The 22,165-nt window shown below is 51.5% G+C and overlaps 6 non-coding genes across 6 annotated transcripts; 3 read left to right on the top strand and 3 right to left on the bottom strand.

The window, feature by feature from the left end:
- Positions 1 to 2,759: 2,759 nt before the first annotated feature.
- TRNAA-CGC lies at positions 2,760 to 2,831 on the bottom strand. Its single transcript has one exon. It is a non-coding gene; the product is annotated as a tRNA-Ala (tRNA).
- Positions 2,832 to 9,379: 6,548 nt separating this feature from the next.
- On the top strand, positions 9,380 to 9,451 carry TRNAA-AGC. The gene has a single exon. It is a non-coding gene; the product is annotated as a tRNA-Ala (tRNA).
- Positions 9,452 to 9,889: 438 nt separating this feature from the next.
- TRNAA-AGC lies at positions 9,890 to 9,961 on the bottom strand. Its single transcript has one exon. It is a non-coding gene; the product is annotated as a tRNA-Ala (tRNA).
- A 1,431-nt stretch (positions 9,962 to 11,392) lies between these two features.
- Positions 11,393 to 11,464, top strand: TRNAA-AGC. The gene has a single exon. It is a non-coding gene; the product is annotated as a tRNA-Ala (tRNA).
- A 9,488-nt stretch (positions 11,465 to 20,952) lies between these two features.
- TRNAF-GAA lies at positions 20,953 to 21,025 on the top strand. Its single transcript has one exon. It is a non-coding gene; the product is annotated as a tRNA-Phe (tRNA).
- Positions 21,026 to 21,546: 521 nt separating this feature from the next.
- TRNAF-GAA lies at positions 21,547 to 21,619 on the bottom strand. The gene has a single exon. It is a non-coding gene; the product is annotated as a tRNA-Phe (tRNA).
- Between the last annotated feature and the right edge of the window lie 546 nt (positions 21,620 to 22,165).

The raw sequence follows: 22,165 nt of genomic DNA, 5'->3' as shown, positions 1-22,165 counted from the left end.
GAGGACGAAGCCCAGGGTCCAAAATCAGTCTCAAGGCAGCCTTTCGTTTGTTTTCCAGAAATACGAACCAAGGATTCCTAACTCTCCTTTTCCAACCGGACTCTCTGGGCCCTCAAAAAGTCACAAGACCGTCTTCTCTTTGATGACCACGTGAAATTCCAGCTCCCGAGGCAAGCTCTCAGCAGAGTTCCGCTCGGGGTGACCGAGCTGGCCAGACGTTGTCATCGTCCTCAGGAAGATGCTTCATTGATATTCAGATATTCAGATTCATTCTGTCCGGACAGTGCCAGAACAGGGATCGGAGCGGACTCTTCCACTTTTCCTTGAGTAGCTGAAGATTTTCTGTCTTCTCTTTCCGTCTGGCCCTAGATTTCCAGTTGTCTTTTCTTTGTGCCCACTCCTCTGCATTTGCCCACAGGTCTCTGGTACCGAGGAGCAGTGGACCCTGCGGTGATGCTGTGGGAAACCCATGCCACCACGGAGATTGGCCAGACAAGGACAGATCTGCAGGTCCGAGCTCAGGGTCACTTGACCCCTGTGGCCATGTGGGGCCAAAGGTGAGGTTTCGGTGCCCTAGGTATAGTAGCTGTTTCCCTTCCCTGGAAAGGGTGCCCAGCATCTGGATTCCCCTGGAGACCACAGCAGCCAGACTCCCAGTGTGCTCTCCAGACTTTCTTCGTGGGTCTGCCCCACTGCTGTACTTGAGGCCATGGAGAGGCTTCATATTTAATCCAGTGAGAATAAGAAAAAGAAGACGAAAAGGACACTCTGGTGCTCCTGGAAGGGAAAACTATCAAGCACAACCTTTTGTTCTCTGCCTAGAGTTACCAGAAGGAAAATTCGAGAGAACAGCTAATTCACCCAAAAAGGAATTTAAAAGCAGTGTTTACTTGGCATCTGCCCTGAAATAGCCACGGATTCCTAAAAGCAGATCTCAGCCTGGAGAGTCTAAAAGCAACACCCTGGACGCGGGTACCTTGGGTGGTCACAGCACAGGCTGTATAAATGGCATCCTGCGTGGAGTCCGGAGACTTCTCTGTTCCATTTTCCTGCGTGAATGGCCGATCCCACCCCTTCTGGCCCAATTACCTTTGAGGAGGGAGCTCTTCTGTGTGCACACATGACTCAGGCCTTGCTCTGTCTCTTGAAACTCAGCATTTACAGTCTCTGCACCGTTGATAGACAAACTGGCATCCAAAAGGAAATGAAAATAGAACTCGTTTTGATACATCCACCCAGCCTAGACTCATCTTTAGAAAAAAGCAGTCCTATAGTGTTCTGGCTCCTCCTGTGTAAGACAGTGTTTGTTTTAGGAAACACAAGAAACTCACACATCTGTCTACCCTTACCCCTCCCCCTACCCCCACCACACACACACACACACACACACACATACACAGCCCCTTTGGGTTGCATCTCTCTCTGGGATCTCTGGTCTGGCGATAACTCGTGGATTCCACTTTACGACTTTCCTTAAAATTCCAAAAACAAGTGTTAAAAATGATTGCAGAAGACAGCTGAGGTGATGCAGACTTCCTTTAACACTTCATGATGTGGACAGTCAGAGAACTGCAAAATGGGGTAGAAGGCAGGAATCTTTTATAGGAGAAAGAATTTTTAAAAAAGAATAAAGAACAAGGAAGTGACAAACAGAAGATTTCTGATTCAGTCTTGTTCGGGGCAGGGAGGCCCCAGTTGGCCAGGCGTTTGGGGGATGGGCGGATATTTTGCAGGTCTGGCCAAGCTGGTCATCCGCAGGGACGTAGAAACCTAACTCTAGGTTTGCTGACGTGTCACCCGCCCCCACCCCCCAGAAGCTGCTCCGTCTTGGCCCTGGAAAATATTTCAAACACAAGAAACTAGAATTCAGTGCACAGAAGTCAGACGTGTGGGAGGGAAAGAACTGTGCTCCTCGCTCGCCGGTAACACCCTCGCGATCTTATTTCAGTGGCGTGTGTGCACAGATTTGGATGCTTTCTATCACGTGGCATGTGGAACTCTCCAGTGAGACTCAATTTGCCATTTACAAGAACAACCGTTCTCCCCAAATCCGGTGTCGAGCAAAATGCCTTTAATACCTTACGCCTAATTTCCCAAGCTTTTCCTGAGGTCTGAGAGCGTCCAACCTCAAAGCTTCCGATTGTCTTTTCAACGTTCGCGCTGGCAGTGTCCATGTCCCGAAGCGCCGCTGTTTGGGGTGGAACAGTCGCTGATGTGCACAGTCGCTCGGGGGAAGGCTTAGGATCCCCCTGCTCCCCGCCCCGGCACCCCAGCTGCGCGCCGGCCGTGATTGGCGGTGGTTGCGCGCACAGGGGACGCGCGCGGGGCGCGCGGAGAGGGGACCAGACCCCCAGGCCTTGGGGGAGCAGCTGAGCTCCTCCTGCCAGACACCCAGGTCGGAGGAGCACACCTGACCGCTCAGAGAACTGACACGGAGGGAGGGCGTCGATTTCTGTTTCCCTCCAGTCCGTCCGGTTGAACTGACACGGAGGGAGGGCGTCGATTTCTGTTTCCCTCCAGTCCGTCCGGTTTCTGTCCCGCCCTTTCTGGTTAGACCCAATAAAACCCACTTAGAACGTGCGGGTTGGCCTGGCTTCGGAAGGAGGAGCTTCCTGTGGGCTCGGTCCCTTCTTTCGAGCCTCCTCCCCTTTGTCTTCCTTGTGCAGCTGCGGAAGCCGGGAGCCCTCAACCGCAGGGGAGAAACGCGAAAACAAGAAAAGTGATCCAGTAGAGTTTCTAATCCTGGAGAAAATGGGCCGTGGAGGTGCCGGGGATTGAACCCGGGGCCTCGTACATGCGAAGCACGCGCTCTCCCACTGAGCTACACCCCCTCGCTTCCCTGGGTCTCTCCTGTTTGGTCAAATATTACTTGTTTTCCCATTTATCAAACTATTAGAATTGGTCTGCAGAATGTCTACCGGGTTAAATGTTGCTCTTTTTGAAATTCCTACACTGGGTAGTAAGTACAGGCTTCGCCGGGTAACCAGATTGTAAGCCGAATCTCAGCCTCCGCACTCGGGTGACCTGCTCCAGGGCCCGCTCACCGGCGGAGTGCTGAGGGACAGCTACTTGCCTCCACTAGGGAAGTTCAAGAACGTCTCCTGCACAGACCGCAGCGGTAACGGTTCAGCTCCACGCGCCTCTGGACCCCAGACGGCCAGCCGGGCCTCAGGGGGACCAGTCACTAAACTTGGCACCTGCTGGCTCTGGCGTCCCCCTCTCAGCGCTGGGCCTCAGTCCGCTTCCACTCTCCCTCTCTGTCCCTCTCTGGACGATTGTGTCCACAAAGGGTTTTACAAACAAGACTCTCTCGAAGTGACTCCTCCCCTTCCCCCGCCTGGCCGACAGACGGGAGGAATGAACAGGCGCGGGGCGAGGGGGCAGGTACAGGGCAGCGAGCAAAGCTGGGGGACCCAGCGAGGCCGGCAAACTCCCTTCGCTCTGAACCCACGGACACAGCGAGAAGCCCCGATCAATGCGTGTATTTGAAAGAATGAAGTCGAAGAGCCTGGACGCCTCCACGTGGTGTCGTGGGTGGCTGGAAAACTCGGGGAGTCCTGGACACCTCAAAACAAGTAGGAATGGCTGGTCTAGGAAAGACAGAGGAAAGGTCATTTGTTCTGGAAAGCTGGCTTTCAGCTTAGCGTGTCCATCAAACATCTCACTGACTTCAAGACCTAAGGCTCTTCATCTAAGAGTCTCCCATAATACTGACGAACGTGTTTCTGGCGGGTTTTCATTTAGAGACTAAAAAACGTTAAGCGTTTGCTAGTGAAGGCAGGGAAGACAGAAGGTGGCCAGCTCTGATTCTCCTCCCTGGGTCCTCTGGCAGATTGACTGGGGACCGTGATCGCAGAGGAGGTCTGCCGTCAGCTGACACGCTGTGGGAAGAATTCCTTGATGGCACCTGTGAACCTTCCAAACTGGGGATCTGGGGCTGGTGGACCTTTTAGTCTACAGCTTTCCTGACTTGTTTCCACCACACCTGGGACTTCCGGCACTAACCGTTTCCCCAGCATTCGGGTCGGAAAGCACCGCATTCCTGTGGGCTTGGTCCCTTTCCCTTGCTTCCTCCCTCGGAAGTTGGTATTGACATCCTGCCACATTTCGTGATTATTCTGGCTTACTGAAGTGTCTGTCTGTCTGTCTGTCTCTCTCTCCCTCTCCCTGTGTGTGTGTGTGTGCATAAGGACAGTGAGGGCAGAGGAAAATCAATGGTTTTCTGCTCCTCAGCCTTCACACAGGTTCTACTGAGGATACAAAAAAGAACATCTAACAGACATTGCACAACGGCTGCATTTCTTTCCGTTGCCCTTTCTTTTCTTTCTTTTTAAAAAAGATACTATTTTTAAGTAATGTGTCCCCCCCATGAGGCTGGAACACACAACTCCAAGAGCGAGACCTGCATAGTCCACAGACAGAGCCAGCCAGCTGCCCCTCCTCTCTCCTTCCCGTTCCTGTCCCTTGGTGAACTGTGACGCCGAGGAAAGCAGCAGGAGCTGACTCATGGGGCCATAACACGCTTATTGGTCTCCTTCCCCGAGATCCTACGTGAGCACGACCTTTCGTTCTCTCACTCCTTCTTGTCTTCCTTCTGCTGATGAAACTTAGATACAGCTTGGAATGGGAGGGAGAAAGGCTGTATTGAAGGAATCCAGGCCTAAATGGGGTCTCTCTGCACACCTGCATAGACCCTAGAATACAGGAAATCCCAACAACAGAGCCTTGAGCTGATTTCTGCACTGTTACAGGATCAAACAGTTGGTAGAACAAGGCTTACTGCATTTAACGTCCCTATTCCACAAAATCCTAGCCCAAAACTTTTTTTATGTCATAAAACTTTTTTTTTATGTCATCTGAATGCTAGACCAGAGAGCGTTTCTGCCACTAAGAGCCCCCCAGTCTGCTCACCAGAAGTCTACCAGAGCACGGGCTCTAGTTCTGCACCACGGAGCATCCCAGCTGGGAAGTGCACATCTGACTCCAATTTCCTTTTCTCTCAACTTCTGTGTGACTACAAGGCAAGGAAGACCCTGTTAAAATTAAGTACAAAACCCAGACCACACTGGAAAATTGCCTGAGCAGACAAAACAATCTCAGCCACATAAGCCAAACTAAATCTAGCTTATCTCACAGACACAAAGGAAACTTAGGTTACTTTATGTAAACACCTCTAATAAAAGAAACAAGCCATCTTCCTAAAACCGGTGTAAAACAATCACTCTTAAGCAATCCCTTGCCATCCTGAACCCCCCACTGCAATAACCATTACCATAAGAACCAAATAGCTTCCTCCTTTTCACATTATAAGCCATTCCCGTGATGTCATGCCCTGAGCTTCACTTCGGCTTTAAATGTGAAAGCTCCCAGTTCATGAGCCGTTATTATACACACAATAAATGCTGACTAGCTACTCTTTTATTGATTACGTGGTTTTAATTTTGCTATTCTGATTTTCGATAACCCATAAGATCATGCAGATTTATAGAAGGTTCGCAGCACGTCACCTCGGGGAACTTCGGTCCACGTGGGAGAAAAAGGAAAGAAGTGGAATAAAGTAATAATGTTGGTGAGAAAGAAGATCGGTGACACGGTGCTGGTCTGGAAATTTAGGCTAAGGGAGGGGGGATTTGACAGAAGAGGAGTGAACTGATCGCAAAACTTGGTCATGCATGAAGAATGGGGTGTTTTACCATCACTGCTCTGGTAATCCCTGGTGTAGCCCCAGCTAGCGGATGCTTTGGCTCTGGGCTCTGGAGACTCCTTACAGAGAAGAGGGCAGAGAAAAGGAAGGAAAAGCTACAGTTCATTATAGAGCTTTGTTCGGACAGAATCCTCCCCTAAAGAAAGCAAGCTCAAAGAGGCAATACGTGAGCTGGGACACTAGGTTTTGTAAAGCCTTCGCAAAGTTCTAAGACCTTATAAAACCCCTGTAGGCCTAGAGAAGTCCTCAACTGCATCACGTAAGATGCTAAGAGTAGCTCTGAGTTTGGCCAATGTTTTGTGGGACCGTCAACTCCCACAGGAACCTTGTTATTGTTGTTGTTGTTTTTAAGGTTTATTTTGAGCAGAAAGGGAGTGGCGAAGTGGGGATTGAGGGAGGGATGCAGAGAGACTGCAGGAGACTCACTACTGAGTGCCGAGCCCCACATGGGGGGGTGGTGCTCAAGACAGGGTTCCCAGCGGGGGGCCCCCCAACCCCTGACCTTGAGATCATGACCTGAGCTGAAATCTGGAGAAGAATCAGTCAATAATTTCTATGAATTTAAAGTCTCCCAGGTGGTTCTGTTAATCAACCAGTCTGAGAGCCACTAGCCTGGAAAAACCAAGCACCCCAAGACTGCAGTGATTTATCGGCAGATTTATTGGTAGATATAACTCCTTTTGGAGATATATTATATCTATAGATATAATATATCTATGGATATAATTCTCCCCATCTTCTGAACACACACACACACACACACACACACAATGGACAAGGTTCCCCTTCTTGAGAAAGAGAAGGCCCCGAAGACCTTTGTCCCACAGGAAGATCAGACGTGCCTAGTCCGCAGCTGCCCCGGCGGCTCTCCGTGCTGCTAGTGCACAAGGCGAACACGTGCGGGGGGGTCTGGGGCCCCCTGTTAACAGGCAGCTCCCACACGAACGCGGGAAGCCAACTCTTCTGAAACCCTGTGTGTAGTTATGTGGGGAGCAGTGTTGCGTACTTGATTCCAGCTTGACCATCTCAGGTATAAGTGGGAGCAAAGTCGGTGTGGAAACCTGGAATAAGGAGAAAGTACGAGGCAAAACTCCACTCGGTTAGATTTCCACGATGTCCTTGCCTAGGGAGCGGCAGAGCCCAGTCGGTGACGGTTTCATGTCCCAGCGTGAGTTCAGAACTCCAGCTGCTGTTAAAGCCAGGCTTTCCTTTCCCCTACTAGTTCTTGTTCTTAGTCAGAGGCTAATCAAGCCGGGCTTTCTCTTACAGGTGCGCCTCCTCCCGCACAGTTTCCCAGTTCGTCATCTGGCCCCTGAAACCAAGACTCTTGCAGGAGCGAGGCCAGAGCCACAGCGAGCGAGAGAACCCTTGGTGGAACACGGGCAGCCCAGCGCGTCTTGTATCCAGCCCCCACTGCAGGCAGGAAGGCAACTTCAGGGACCTTTAGGAGGCTGAGGGTGGTGAACACATGAAAACGGGAAGACAGATTTGAGGATACAAGAAAAATGCAAACTGAGGATTTCTTCTGAATTTTTGTTGTTTTTAGGTCAATTTACTTCTGTATTAGAAGCAAGGAACAGAAAATTCCTGCCACCATTATGTGGTTTTAGGCTCTGTGTTAGTATTGAGACATGAATTAACAATGAAGGTTAATACAGTAACAATAAAACATCTCATTCCCCGCCAGAAGATTAAGAGCTCACAATTGAACACCCTAAAACCTCCTTATCTTCTGATATCAATGGGCAATTTTTAAATTTTATTTATTTATTTGACAGAGAGATCACACGTAGGCAGAGAGGCAGGCAGAGAGAGAGAGGAGGAAGCAGGCTCCCTGCTGAGTAGAGAGCCCCGACATGGGGCGTGATCTCAGGACCCTGAGATCATGACCTGAGCCGAAGGCAGAGGCTTAACCCTCTGAGCTACCCAAGTGCCCCTCAATGGGCAATTTTGAGCTCTTCCCACTACCCATTCTCCAAGCCTCTCCTCTCCATAGCTTCATGAAAATGCAAAACTGAGGATGATGCTTCCTGACTCAGAGTTTGGAGCTTTCTGAAACCTCCCTACATTGCTTCTTAGATGTAATAGACTAAAACGAAAGGAAGCTTCCTGGTTCTTGCCGGTCATGCCCACCTCGGTCACGAATAATGACGACTGGACTTGGGGTAGAGAAAAGTCTGCAACGAAGGTCGCACAGACGAAAACAGAGAGTAACAGCAAGGACAGAAAGGGACTTCAGAAGTGGGCAGCATATGTCTTTGCACGGGCTTTTTTTTTTTTCCTTTTCTCATTTTCATCTTCCTTTCTCTTCAATAATTGCAAAATGGTAGCTCGGGTGAAAAAGCTGATTGATCCAGTGGCTACTTGTGGCTCATTTCTCTCTTACGCGGCCCCATCCCCCTGGGTAGGGCAGTCCACGGTTGTCAAGGAGCAGAAAATAGCAAGAAGGAGGTGAAGCGAGACCAAGACCATTCCGTATCACCAGAGTCATGGGAAGACCAAGGAACCCAACTGTCTTGCACAGCCTCCAGCACCACAATAACGTCCGCTGCTAGCACCATCGTAATCAAGAATGCCATAGACCACTGCGCCCCTTCACGGATTAACTAGACCCCCAGGCCAGGCAGAAACCTCAGGGTCAGCTTCTGGACCAGAGTCCGCCTTCTCCCCTGGGGCCAGCCTCCTGAATAAAGGTCATATCTCTTTCCAGTCACAACTCATCTGTGAACTTGGTTTTCAGCCATGCTCTCCCCGAAGCTTCCCTGTACTTTAATCTCTGTGACCCTACCACACTGACGCTGAAGGGGGGTTTGTTTGGGTTTTGTTTCTGTTTTGGTATCATTACGTTTTGACGAAGGTCAGCCCTGTTTCTTAAATAATGTTGCAGCTTATTTGACACCTCACATGCCTCTTTAAATCGTATTTAACGTGCCCTGTTACTCAAATCCCAGACAGAGAAAGAACTGCGAGGAACACATCTCATGCTGTAGGGGTAGCTGCGCTGGGTGGACGGTGCCCTCCCTCCAAATGTATGGGCTTCCTGGAACCTCGGGATGTCACTTGATTTGGAAATGGGTCTTTGCAGATGTCATCAAGCGCAGCTGAGGCCCTGAGGGCAGGTCCTACTGCCGGCTGACTGGCGTCCTTGCGGGGAGAGGGAATCTGGGCAGACACACACAGGGAGACGGCGCGCGAACACAGAAGCAGGGTTTGGAGTCGCGCAGCTGCAAACCCGGGAAGCCGGGAGAGGCGGGCGTCCGGCCCTCACAGAGCCTGAGTCTGCCCGGACCGGCCTCTCCAGCGCCCCGCCGACCCGCGTTCCACATCCCCGTCCCATCATCAAGCCCTGCGGCGGGCGGGTTCTTACCTGGCCGGGGGAGTCAGACCTCCCCTGCCCAGAGTTTGGCTGCCGAGCGGGTCGTTATCCTTCTCATTGACTTTCAGGGCAAACCCGAGACTGTGAAAGGCGTCCCCCCCACCCCCGGGAATCTCCGCGGCTTCCGCGCGTATTCCTTTGTAACCCCGTCGCGCTGGGATGCAACGTCTCTTCTCTGGGGGGTTTCCCAACAGCAGGGTTGTTGCACCGGGCGGACCCTGACCCTTTCGCTCCGATCTCGTGCACCTGGAGACCATCCCCGCAACCAGCAGGGTGGGGCCCGCCGGCACCGCAGCGGAGGGGGTGTAGCTCAGTGGTAGAGCGCGTGCTTAGCATGCACGAGGCCCCGGGTTCAATCCCCGGCACCTCCAGTGAGGGCCCCTGGGGGTGTCTCTATTTTTACGGGAACTCGGTGGCTTGGACTCCTTTCGCCCTGGCAGGACCCGGCTGTCTGGGCGCACGCGAGTCGGGAGGAGATCTGAATGCCTCGGGGACTATCGCTGCGGGGTTGGAGGAACCAAGGCCCTCGGAATTGCAATGAATGAGCGTTAAGTTTGCAGGAACAGGAAAGACAAAGAGCAATGGAAAGACAAAAAGACTGAGAAACCCTCGGACCAAATCCGCTGGACTCCTTCCTTTTTCTGCGCGCTATTCTGTCAATAGAGAAGAAAACTTGCAGTTTCTTCCCCTAGTCTCTGCTCTGCCCTATCCGCCCACACATGCCCGGCATGAAAAGAGAACACCGTCTTGAAGCAACCACGTCGGGAAGAGTCGAGGCCACAGGACCCACAGGGAACCCCGGACGCGCGTGGAGGTGCCGGGGATCGAACCCGGGGCCTCGTGCATGCTAAGCACGCGCTCTACCACTGAGCTACACCCCCTCCCGCGCACGGCCTGCGGGCCCTACCGTGCTGGCTGCGGAGAGCGTCGGCAGGTGCGGGACTCGGCGGAGGGGCCAGGGTCCGCTCGGCGCGACGCTCCTGCTTCCGCAACGCGCCCGGGAAGACACGGGCGCTCCCAGCTCGCCGCCCGCCGCCTGCCCCCCTAGGGCGGTCTCAGGCTCCAGTGTCCTCCTGGTCCTCCGCGTCCTTCTCCGATCTGCGGCGCGCTTAGAAATCTGTGAGACGCGGCGCTGGGCGTGCAAAGACCCGCACCTGCGCGGGACCCAGAGGAAAGGGGGGGGGCGCTGAAGGGGGAGGGAGGGAGGCGGGCACCACCCGCGGTGCCCAGGACATCCCGGTCCAGGTGCGGAGAGGCGGCCGCGGTGAACTGCTCCACAGCCCGGGTGTGAAATGGCAAGGAGTGCGACAGCCCCTCCTCTCCGAAACCGCTGCGCCCCACGTCCTTGGAGAGGGCGTCCTCACGGTCCCGCGCGCGCTCCTCGGGTCCTGAGAGCCGGAGGCGGGGAGGGGATTAGGAAACAAGCTCCTGTGGACAGTGCCCCTCTTCCAGAAGAAGTTATTTCCGAGGGGAACTTGAAGGAAGGGAAAGAAACGCATCTGATCTTTGTAAGCGCATTCCTCGCGCAAAACACTAAAAATCCGTCCCTCCCAACCGTCCTGACGTAGGTGTAGGTGCGTCTTTGTTTTGAACTCAGGTTCCTTCCACCGAAGAGGAGACTCGGTCGTCCAACACTAAACTTCTCCCTCATCAGAGGACTCAGACGTTCAATTCGTGTGTTTATTTCTGTTCGAGGGAGCTCCGCCCTCCACCCAGCGCGGCCCCGGGATCCAGCGCCGGATGCTGAACGGAGACACCCAGGCGCCCCTGTCTTTGGTTAATGTTAATCCTCAGTGCCTCCAAGATTTATCCAGTGGTTCGTGTGTCCTAAGCTAACCTTCACCTGTAGAGCACTTGCTTATCTTCTGGCAGGGAGAGACGGTCCAGGCTTCTCTTGTGATTTCCCTGCCCAACCCGGGGACCGCAAGTTCTTCCTGCAGCCTTGGTTCCTTGTGGGGATCGGTATTAGGAAATTAAGGAGGGGAGTAGCTGTCCCACACTGTTTCCACGCTGCTCCAGCAGACAGAGCTGGGACCAGGCTCTTCTCTTAAAACTTTGTGTGGCCCCGGCTTCAGGGTGGGCTGACCAGCATGAATGGGTCTCCGGCAGGTGCCTTTCTGTCCAGCGTCATTGCCTTTCTCTTCATGCGGCTGGGAAGAGAATGCAATCTAGGGCCTTCCGGAATAAGGGAGCTGTATATGAAGAGTCTTGTTGTTAGCAGCTTCAGGTCCTCGGGACTCTGGGGGAGGTAGAGGGCTGTGATTAAAACACTTCTAAAAAAAGAAAAAACAGAAAACTAGAGACAGCGCGTTGGGGGTGTAGCTCAGTGGTAGAGCGCGTGCTTAGCATGCACGAGGCCCTGGGTTCGATCCCCAGTACCTCCATTTCTCGGTTTCCAAGACATCTTCTGGTGCAGACACACCTTTTGATCTTCGTAAAAAAAAAACTCCAGGTTTCTGTCTGCAGTGCTCCCGTTGTTGGGAGGGACATGCTCTCTCTGTGAACTCCCTAGATAAACATTTTGGAATACAAAGTGGTAGTTGATGCTCATTTGCTCAAAGTCGGTGTTTTTATTTTCCATCCACCCGGAGCAACCGCTGCTGTGTTCTATAAAGTCTCACACTCCACAAAAACTGCGCTGTGGGGGAAAATGTGTGTTAGGAGAGCCAGAACCTCTCTGACCTGGAAGGGCAGCTCCTGACACAGTCGACCCACACCCACCTCACCCTCCGGGCGCCCCAAACTCGCATCTGGAACCAGGTCAAGAGGGTCTCTCTTGGGGGTGAGGGAAAGTTTAAAATTAAAGGCCTAGGAAATCTGAAAAAGTCAGCCTGCTCGAGTGCTTCCTGGAAAGACGGTTTCTCCTCTGGAACGGAGAACACAGGATTGCCCAGCAAGGAGCAGTGGCACTAGTGAGCTGCATAATTTGCTGGTCCTGAGCCCTGCGAACCGCGCAGGTGACAGGTCTGGAGACAGGTGTGACAGGTCGGGGACAGTCCATCCCGGGCAAAGAAGCAGGCCGCCCTCTGTTCCCTCGCCATCTCCGGGAAGACGGAGAGGTGCTCAAGGACGTGGGTGTGAGCTGAGAAGGCGGACGCTGCTCCCTGCCACACGCCCTGTTTGGATTCCAAAATTAAAGAAGTGACCAGAGTGTAGGGAAAGTTCCCCATCCCACTGGCCCTGAGCCCAGATTCTGGTGTTGATGTCAAAACACTGCCTCTTGGAAAGGCCACAAAAGATGCAGAGCAGGTGTTCTAGGAACTTAGGGGAGCATCAGAGAACGAAGATGCACCTTGTTCCCAACGTGGACAATCGCGTTGTGCTTGTGGGACAATCCTACCTTCTTCCCCAGGGAGTTTTAAATCCACAGTCCCCATAAAAATGATAACTTTGAGGAGTCCTCGTGAATTTGATCATGCCACCCAGTTCGTCAGGTAAAACAGTTTTGATGGCTGACCTAAACCAGAAGAAAATATTGCACAGGGAGGCCTGAGGGCAAAGCAAGAGATCTGAGCGAAGGAGAATGGCTATTGTCGCTCACAAAAGAGGTGACTTGTCTGGTTTGTGTTAATTCAGTGTTTGTGGCAAATAATGCGCCCCTTTCAGGAAACCAGACCGCCACGTTAATCAAGAGGCTCTGTGAAGGCTTTGCTTCAGGAGTTTCGGAACCGTGCTTCTCTCCCACCCCGTAAATGTGGGCGACATTGCAAGTCATGCCCAATCACCGGTTGTCCCAGGAATTAACTTATAAACTCTAGGGGGTGCGCTCCTCCCAAAGTAAATGTTCATTTCCAAGCAGTTCCGTGCCTCTGGGTTTCATGCAGTCACTGGCCCAGGAAGACACACCTTCCACTCTCCCCTCTCCCCTGGTGATTCCGCCAAACATGTTCCAAGAAGATCACACTCTTTCATTTTTCCTCCAAATATCTTTACTCCTTAATTTAAATTCTGTACATATTGTAAATACGTAGTTATTCATAAGAGAGAAACGTTTTTATATTACACTACAACCTGTAAACAGTGTGGGTTTTTCAATTTGTTAGGAGTGTTAGGAGGAATCCTAAAGAAAATTCTACATCACTCAAGGTCTGTATCTATTGCAGAGTCCCGAGAAGATAATTTCCTGAGGGCAGTGATTCCTCAACTTTAGTAAGATCATGTTCTTGAAATCCACACTACACCTGGGTTGTAGGAAAGACAGTTTTCTCTTCTAACGAAGATGTCGGTTGGTCAGTTACATGTGTAGGTTCTTCCAGGAGCATCATTCCTCAGACCTTCACGTCTTCCCAATATCCCACGCCTGGCTCTCTCCCCCAGCCTGTCCTCTCTTTTGGCATTTTCTCCACCTTCATGGCAGAAGTCAGCCTCCGGCTCAGGCTTCTCCACCCCAGACGCTTGAACGTGTACTACACACGTAACCATAATCACAGGAGTACCTCAAAACCAACTGGTCCTTCTGACTTTGTAATCTATCCCCCTTTCTGATAAAGAGCTCGGTACCCAAACTGCACCATCCAAACGGGGCTATCACACATCCATCAACTGCGCTAGCTGATCTGTTCTGGTTGTGAGTCCATTTAAATTTTTAAAAATAAAATCTGAAGGTTTTTTTCAAAAGATTTTATTTATTTCTTGTTTATTTGCCTATTTATTTGAGAGTGAGCACAGTAGTGCGCATATGCATGAGGTAGAGGGGCGAACCCAGGGAGTGGGAGAGAGAATCTCAAGCAGACTCTGAGCTGAGCGCAGAGCCCAAGCTGGGGCTTGATCTTATGACCCTGAGCTCACAAACCTCAGCCAAAATCAGGAATCAGACACCCAACTGAATGAACCACCCAGGCTCCTCTAAAAATCCAAAGTTTAATTGGAAAAATGTAAAGAAGTTGGAGGGCAACACACATTGTCTTTTGTTTTTTGTTTTTTAAGATTTCTTTATCTGTCAGAAAAAGAGAAAGAGCACAACCAGGAAGCAGCAGGCGGAGGGAGAAGCAGGGTCCGCACTGAGCAAGGACCCCAGTGTGGGACAGGAGGCTGGGATCATGACCTGAGCCAAAGGTAGAGGCTTAACTGACTGAGTCACCCAGGCGTTCCTGCAACACACTCTTTAATTCATTTCTACCTTGACGTTTTGTCTGTGTGTGCATGTAGGGTGAGGGTCAGTCAAAAGACACCTGAAATAGCCCAGAAAAGAATCTCTATTGCGTCTGCGTGTGTGGATGTGCTGCGCGTGTTCTTAAGATGACACTGGGCCATCTTGATTTCTCTGGTGACATGGAGAAAATTATAAAACATCTCTGGTCATTTTAGCTGAGCCTTTTCATTTTTCCTACTGCCAAACAGCCTTGCAGATGACATACCATCACTGGTAGAGTTTTGCCCTTGCCTGGAATGTCTAAATGTTAAGGGTTCCAGGAAAGAACAACGTTTAACATTCTTAAATGAAGGGTAAGTCCACTACTGAGATTAGAATACTAAAAAAACTGAAAGCAGACAAAAACTAAGGTCATAAAAATTCAGCTATGAAAACCCAACTTCATCAATAACTTCTTTCTTGGTATTCTTTGGTATGGATACTAAATCACTTTGCTTTATTTTATTTTGCCATATGTTCATTCACCACTTCTAGGACATCTTTGATGCAACCTTTGGCTAATGTCGTGGCAATCACAGTTTTTAATAAAGTACGATTTTGTAACAGCCTGCATCACTAAATGTTATTATGTAAAATATTGTGCAAAATATTGTAAAACAATGTTATTATGTAAAATTATTATGTAAAATGTAAAAAATATGTAAAATTTTAAAAGTTGTGTAAAATAAAATATTATGGGGGTGCCTGGGTGGCTCATTGGGTTAAGCCTCTGCCTTCAGCTCAGGTCATGATCTCAGGGTCCTGGGATCAAGCCCTGCATCAGGCTCTCTGCTCGGTGGGGAGCCTGCTTCCCCCCCACCCCCCACTTGAGATCTCTGTCAAATAAATAAAGAAAATCTTTTTTAAAGTAATAATAAATAAAATATTACATAAATAGTAAACATCTGATCTTGGATTCAATCTTCCTTTCAAAATATTCCATTAGTTTTGAATATATTTCATGTTTTGGTGTTAACGTAACTTATTTTAATGACTTTGTTGCTTGATTAGCCAACGCTTTTCTGCAAATACCCCCGAGTGCACTTCAATGAATGCACATCAATGAAGACTGGAAAGCCAAATTTAACCTATGAAAGACCACATTTCCACCTAAAACCAGCAGGCCCAATTTTGGTCTTCATTTTTTGCAATCATTTCTATTCTCATCATATTGAGATACTACTGCTTTTTGACAAAAAAAAAAAAAAAGTCAAAAAGAATTTAGTTTAGTCTTCAATAAACTAGGTTGAAAAATAAATTACATAGGGGTGCCTGGATGTCTCAGTCAGTTAAGCATCTAATTTCCACTCAGGTCATGATCCTGGGGTCCTGAGATCCAGCCCTGAGTTAGGCTCCCTGCTGAGTGGGGAGCCTGCTTCTCCCTCTCTCTCTGGGGTCCCCCTGCTTGTGCTCTCTCCCTCCTTCTCTCTCTCAAGCAAAATAAATAAAATCCTTAATAAATACATTCTTTAATAAATAAATGATATAATTTTTTGAATTTTCTTTTTTTAAATCTAAATTCAGGGCGCCTGGGTGGCTCAGCAGGTTAAAGCCTCTGTCTTCAGCTCCGTCACGATCCCAGGATCCTGGGATGGAGCCCCACATTGGGCTCTCTGCTCAGCAGGAAGCCTGCTCCCTCCCCCATCCTGCCTGCTTGTCTGTCTGGCAAATAAATAAATAAAATCTTTTAAAAAAAAATCTAAATTCAATTAACATATACTGTATGATCAGTCTCAGAGGTAGAGTTCTGTGATTCATCAGTTGCATGTAACACCCGGTGCTCATTACATAAAGTGCCCTCCCTAATGTCCATCACCCGGTTACCCTGTCCCAACACCCACCTCCCCTCCAGCAGCCTCAGTTTGTTTCCCGAGATTACAAGTCTCTTTCTGTTTGTCTCCCTCTGTGGTTTTGTCTTGTTTTATTTTTTCCTCTCTTCCCCTATGATCCTCTGTTTTGTTTCTTAAATTCCATGTATGAGTGAAACCGTACAATAGTTGTCTTTCTCTGATGGACTTATTTCGCTCAGCATAACACCCTCTAGTTCCATCCACGTCATTGCAGATGGCAAGATTTCATTTTCTGATGGCTGCATAGTATTCCATTGTGTATATATACCACATCGTCTTGATCCATTCATCTGTTGATGGACATCTAGGTTCTTTCCATAGTTTGGCTATTGTGGACGTTGCTGCTATAAACATTCGGGTGCACGTGCCCCTTTGGATCACTACGTTTGTATCTTTAGGGTAAATACCCAGTAGTGCGATTGCTGGGTCATAGGGTAGCTCTATTTTCAACTTCTTGAAGAACCTCCATGCTGTTTTCCAGAGCGGCTGCACCAGCTTGCATTCCCACCAGCAGTGTAGGAGGGTTCCCCTTTCTCCGCATCCTCGCCAGCATCTGTCGTTTCCTGACTTGTTAATTTTAGCCATTCTGAAAGGTGTGAGGTGGTATCTCATTCTGGTTTTGCTCTGGTTTTTCTGGTTTTGCTTTGTATTTCCCTGATGCCGAGTGATGTGGAGCACTTTTTCATGTGTCTGTTGGCCATCTGGATGCCCCGCCATCCCTGCCCTGCCCTTCAGTCTCTCAAACCAGCTCAGACAAACCTTTCTCACTTTCCTCTCTCCCTATCAGTTTACTCACTTTCCCCTGCTCTTATCAAAGCTAGATCCGTGCCCTCCGTGGACTGCCTCTGCCCCGGACCCATTTCAACGCCACGGGCCCCATCATTACCAGCGAGGCCCATCTTCCGAGGAAGATCAGAGTGAAGGAAACGGAACAGGGAGCTCTGGCTGGTGCAGGGTCTCCTGAACCCGAGGCCACAGGCACGGCAGCGTTAGATCATGCGTGAAGACACTCGTCCACTGGCGATATACGGAGGCCACGAAAGGAAAAGAGCAGGGAGAGGAAGAAACAGGAAGAGTCTCAGTCCGTTGTCTCTGAAACCGGTTTGCTCTTGCAACTGCACCAGCTCAGTGCCACAGCTGTGGCCGAGAAGCAAACCGGCCTGGTGTCGATCCCGCCCCACCGCCCACCCCCACCCCCATCCAGTCACCAGACAGAGTGAGTCATGCACGGGCTCTTCCTGAGCAAGGTGACCGGGTGCCCCACAGGAGAGAACTAATCACTCTTTCTATCGACTTGGTGCTTCCCAGGTTGAGAAACGGGCAGGTGGAAGTCGGGGCTTAGTGAACCCACACCGTCCCGGCGCCACAACAGGTCCCCCAGTCTCACCCGATGAGGGAAAGGTACTCAGCTCTCGTCATAAAGAACTGCCATCCCTCCACGACAGGCCACATCCTCCCCACCAGCTCCTGCAGGGATTTCATGGCTTCAAGTCGTCCCTGGCACCCCGTCGGACGCCGGCTCCCCGGCTGCATGAAACTGTGCTGTCACACAGCAGCTCCGATCACAGAGAGCACTAGAGGACACACGTAAAGGCTTTGGAGTCCAGCGAAGGTTAGCAGGGCCACCAACCAAGAGCATGATGTTCCCGAGGCCATCAGCTCCACAGCAGGACTGAGGCCCATTTCCTCCCTCTGATTCCTGCACCCCTGAGTCCTGATGACAGAGTTACAGCGCCATAAACCGGTCCCTGGTTCAGAGCAGTTCCCACCTCTCCGATGTCTTACCCTCGCTTGCGGGGAGGCAGTCTGTGCACTGGTACCACACCCCGTGTTTGAAAGGTTGTTCCCACGTCCAGTCCGGCCAGTTGCTCGCTTCAGAGTGATGGCAACACGGCAAGACCAGCAAACTCCGGAATATTAGCGCACTGCCACACTTCCTTTGCTGTAAAATGGTTTTATTATCTCAGAAGCAATGCTGTGGGATGCCGTGGAACAGAAGACATTCCGTAAACTCGTGGGTGGTGGTTTTGAGGGAGCATTGCAAGGGGTAGAGGCAAATTGATACCAGGGTAAGTATCTATTTGGGTGAAAATACACACGGTCTGACCCTCTGATATGGTCGTGGCCAAACGTCGTGAATCTGACGCGGGGGTGTCGCTGGCTCCCTGTGGAATGACGGCATATGCAGACTTGGGGTTTGCGACAGTTGTACGGAATGCTGGACAGAATGTTGTCGTGGGCTCCAGAAATCTGTCGTCTCGCATCTCACAATAGCATGTACAAGCTTTTAGAGAATGTGTACACGTGTTCAGAATGTGTTTCCCCCACAGCTCTGGTGCTTTCCGACTTGGGACTCGGTCTTCCCAGCCTGAGAATCTGGCGAGGTGGCCAGTTCCAATTCTGGACCATCCTTGAGGATGGCCGTGTCGCGTTGTTGACTGGAGACCTTCCACAGAGACAGCTGCTCGGATTTCCTATTTCTGCCCTGTGACGAGTGCTGCTCTGCATGGCCCGTGTTAAGGCTCGGATTAGGCAAGACCGCGCCACGCCTGGAAGCCCAGCGCTCACTATGACTTGGCGACTTGTGCTCTCCCACAGCCAGCAACAAGCCAGAAACTAGTTTTTAAAGAGCATAATAATTTGCAGAGGACGTCATAGTTCGCCCCCAAATCCCAAGGGTCTGTCCTGTGATTCACTTGCAGAAGAATGCTAGAACTCCAAATGCTTCTTGGCCCTGCTGACCAAAGACGAGCCCTGTGTGACGCCTGTGTGGCTCTGCTACCACGACTGCCGGAGCAAAACACCAGACATTCCATGGCTTAACCACCAGAAGTCATTTTCTCACAGTTCTACAGGCTCCAAGTCCAAGATCAGGATGTCAGCAGGTCTGGTCTCTGCAGGCGTCTCTCCTTGAGGCAGCCTTGCTGTGCCGTCACGTCTCTCCTCGGTCTGCACGTTGTCTGTGCTCTTGCCCCCCTTCCTACAGGCATGACGTCCTTGCAGAAGTCACCCTGGATTAGGGCCCACCCATATGACCTCATTTTTACCTTAATCATCTCTTTAAAGGTCCCATCTCTAAATACAGTCCCAGGCTGAGATCCTGTGGGTTGGGACCTCAATATACAATTTTGGAGAGACAGAATTCAGCCCCAAACAGTGCCCAGTTTCTAGCTGTGTAAAGAGCGAACTATGTTTTACAGCAAAAGCTGTGCCTGAAGCAGCAGCGACCCACCGATTTGTCCCAGCGATGGAACTGTCACTGGGACGGCAGCCGGAACCAAAATCACCGCTTCCCTAAATTCACAATGACTCTCTGCCACGCTCCGTGACGCTCTGTCTTCTGCACAGACCGGCAGGCAAGCTGAGTGGACATGTGGTAAGAACCACGTCCCTGTCCAGCTTTCATGTCCTTGCTGATGGCACTTGTCTTGAGAATTCTTCCAGAACCGCAATGTCCTTTGTGTCTATTATTTTGGCACCTAGAGGACTCATGGCTTCCAGCTGGCCTTTCCCCACTTCGTACCTCGCGGGCAGGAATCCAGTCCAGGCCTCCTTGAATGAAGAGGAGCCTGGCTCCATGTGAGAAGGGAACTTGGTACACAATGAAAAACGTATACGGCGAACACTTCTGCTCCAGCCTTCCCCAAAGAAAGTCCACTCACCGAGGCAACTGCTGGAGACAGAATGTGTGGAGACTACTGAACACGACTCTGAGCTGACATTAATCCTGGAACACAGGATGCCACTGTGGTCTCCCGGTCGGAGAGGTGGTTTATACACGTCGTGTGACGGATAGATTCAGGCTTACCTTACTGCACATCTATTTGAATCCCTGAATCTGCCCCATAGGTACTTCCCAGGACCCAGGACCCCCGGTTGGAATAGATACACCCAGCCCCTCCCGCATCCCATCACCACAACGGGATTCAGGGAGTCATTTTTACCATAGCACCTACATCGGCCACTCCTGCACAGCAGAGCATGGCCACTGCAGGGACTTTTCGGGAAGAGGCTGTTCTCTCCTCACCAACACAAGGACTCCAAGAAGATAGTCCGCTGGAGCAGGAGTTTCAGCGAACTTTTTCAGTAAATGGCCAAAAAGTAAATATTTTAGAATTTGCAGGTCACATGGCAAAATCAAGGATATAGGTACTTCTATGAAACAGAGAAACAATTTCCACTTTTAAAAATGAAATTAGGGCGCCTGGGTGGCTCAGTGGTTAAGCCGCTGCCTTCGGCTCAGGTCATGATCTCAGGGTCCTGGGATCGAGTCCCATATCGGGCTCTCTGCTCAGCAGGGAGCCTGCTTCCTCCTCTCTCTCTCTCTGCCTGCCTCTCTGCCTACTTGTGATTTCTCTCTGTCAAATAAATAAATAAAATCTTTAAAAAAAAATGAAATTAAAGTATAAATAGTTGAGTCCAGTAATTATTACGACTAATAATTAGAAGAATGGAAATATCTTTGGGGATAACATTTGCTCAGTTGGGGTTCAAAGTTACTGTTCCCCCTCATCAAAATTTCTCAGCATTTTTGGAGATAAGGAAAGACAAAGGAACAAAAAGACGAGAAAAATGACGAACCTCAAGAAGTCTTTCCTTGGGTTTCCTTTGTTGTCCGAGCGGTGCGTGGGTCGGCTCACAGGATGCGGAGGAGAGAAAGGCTGCTGGGCTGGACCTCACCGCCGCGCCCCCCGCCCCCTCCCCACCTGCCACCCCCCGCCGGGAACTGGACCGACCTGCGCCCCCGGGGCCTCCGAGCCTGTCCGGGTCGGCACACATACCGCCCAGCGGGACGGTCACACTTAGGGCATCCAGAACCCCGAGCGAAGGCTGAACCCGGTCCGCGGAGTGCAGGGGTGGGGGAGAGGCAGGGAGAAAGCGTGCGGGGGCGGCCGGAATAGCTCAGTTGGGAGAGCGTCAGACTGAAGATCTGAAGGTCCCTGGTTCGATCCCGGGTGCCGGCAGGCGGGCGTTTTGGCCCCGGGCCGGTGACAATGTCCATGGACGCAGCCATCCTACAGCGCTGACTGCGCGGCCCCTGACCGAGGGACTGGCGGTGGCAGCCCACTTTTGTTCCTCCCCCGTGTCGTGGAAGCCCCGGGGGGAAGGAAAGCAGCAGACGCTCCGGGCGGACACGCACCGGACCCTGATGACGTTGGGGACCCGTCGCTGTCGCCGCGGCAAGTGGCGCGCGCGAGGCGGTGCGGAGGGAGCGCCACAGGCCGTGTCCGAGCAGCGCGGGGCTGCAGCCCGCAAGCAGCGGGGCAACGTGCGCCGGGTGTGAGTGCGGCCCAAGCCGGCGACAGTGATTACTCCAAAACTGTAAAAACCGTGTAAAACTGTGTAAAAACAGAGCCTATTGTGAGAGGCGGAATTTATGAAATTCGGACTTCACTGTGTATCTATTAAGTCTTGTTGGCCCGCAGGCATGTCCCTTCGTTTAGTGCTGGGCGCGACCACCCGGGCAGCTGCCAAAACGCCCGCCTGCCGGCACCCGGGATCGAACCAGGGACCTTCAGATCTTCAGTCTGACGCTCTCCCAACTGAGCTATTCCGGCCGCCCCCGCACGCCTTCTCCCTGCCTCTCCCCCACCCCTGCACTCCGCGGACCGGGTTCAGCCTTCGCTCGGGGTTCTGGATGCCCTAAGTGTGACCGTCCCGCTGGGCGGTATGTGTGCCGACCCGGACAGGCTCGGAGGCCCCGGGGGCGCAGGTCGGTCCAGTTCCCGGCGCCGGGGGTGGCAGGTGGAGGAGGGGGCGGGGGGCGCGGCGGTGAGGTCCAGCCCCGCAGCCTTTCTCTCCTCCGCGGACCCACGCACCGCTCGGACAACAAAGGAAACCCAAGGAAAGACTTCTTGAGGTTCATTTTTCTCGTCTTTTCGTCTCATTATCTCCCAAAATGCCGAGAAACGGAATCCAAGGACGGCGCCCATTCGCCGCAGGAAAACGATCTACATGAACACGGCCAGGCGAGTCACTCGTCACCCAAGCCCCCGGAGAGCAGCTGCCCCCGGAGTGGGAACAGACAAGGTGGCAGCGCCCGTCGCAGCCGAACTTCGCGGGAGAGGAGGCGGCAGGAGCAGGACACGCGCCCGCCACTCCCC

This window comes from Mustela putorius, unplaced genomic scaffold (assembly GCF_011764305.1).
Source record: "Mustela putorius furo isolate JIRA1106 unplaced genomic scaffold, ASM1176430v1.1 tig00537295_pilon_pilon_pilon, whole genome shotgun sequence".
Lineage (NCBI taxonomy): Eukaryota > Metazoa > Chordata > Mammalia > Carnivora > Mustelidae > Mustela > Mustela putorius.
This window is presented reverse-complemented; position numbering and strand designations above follow the sequence as displayed.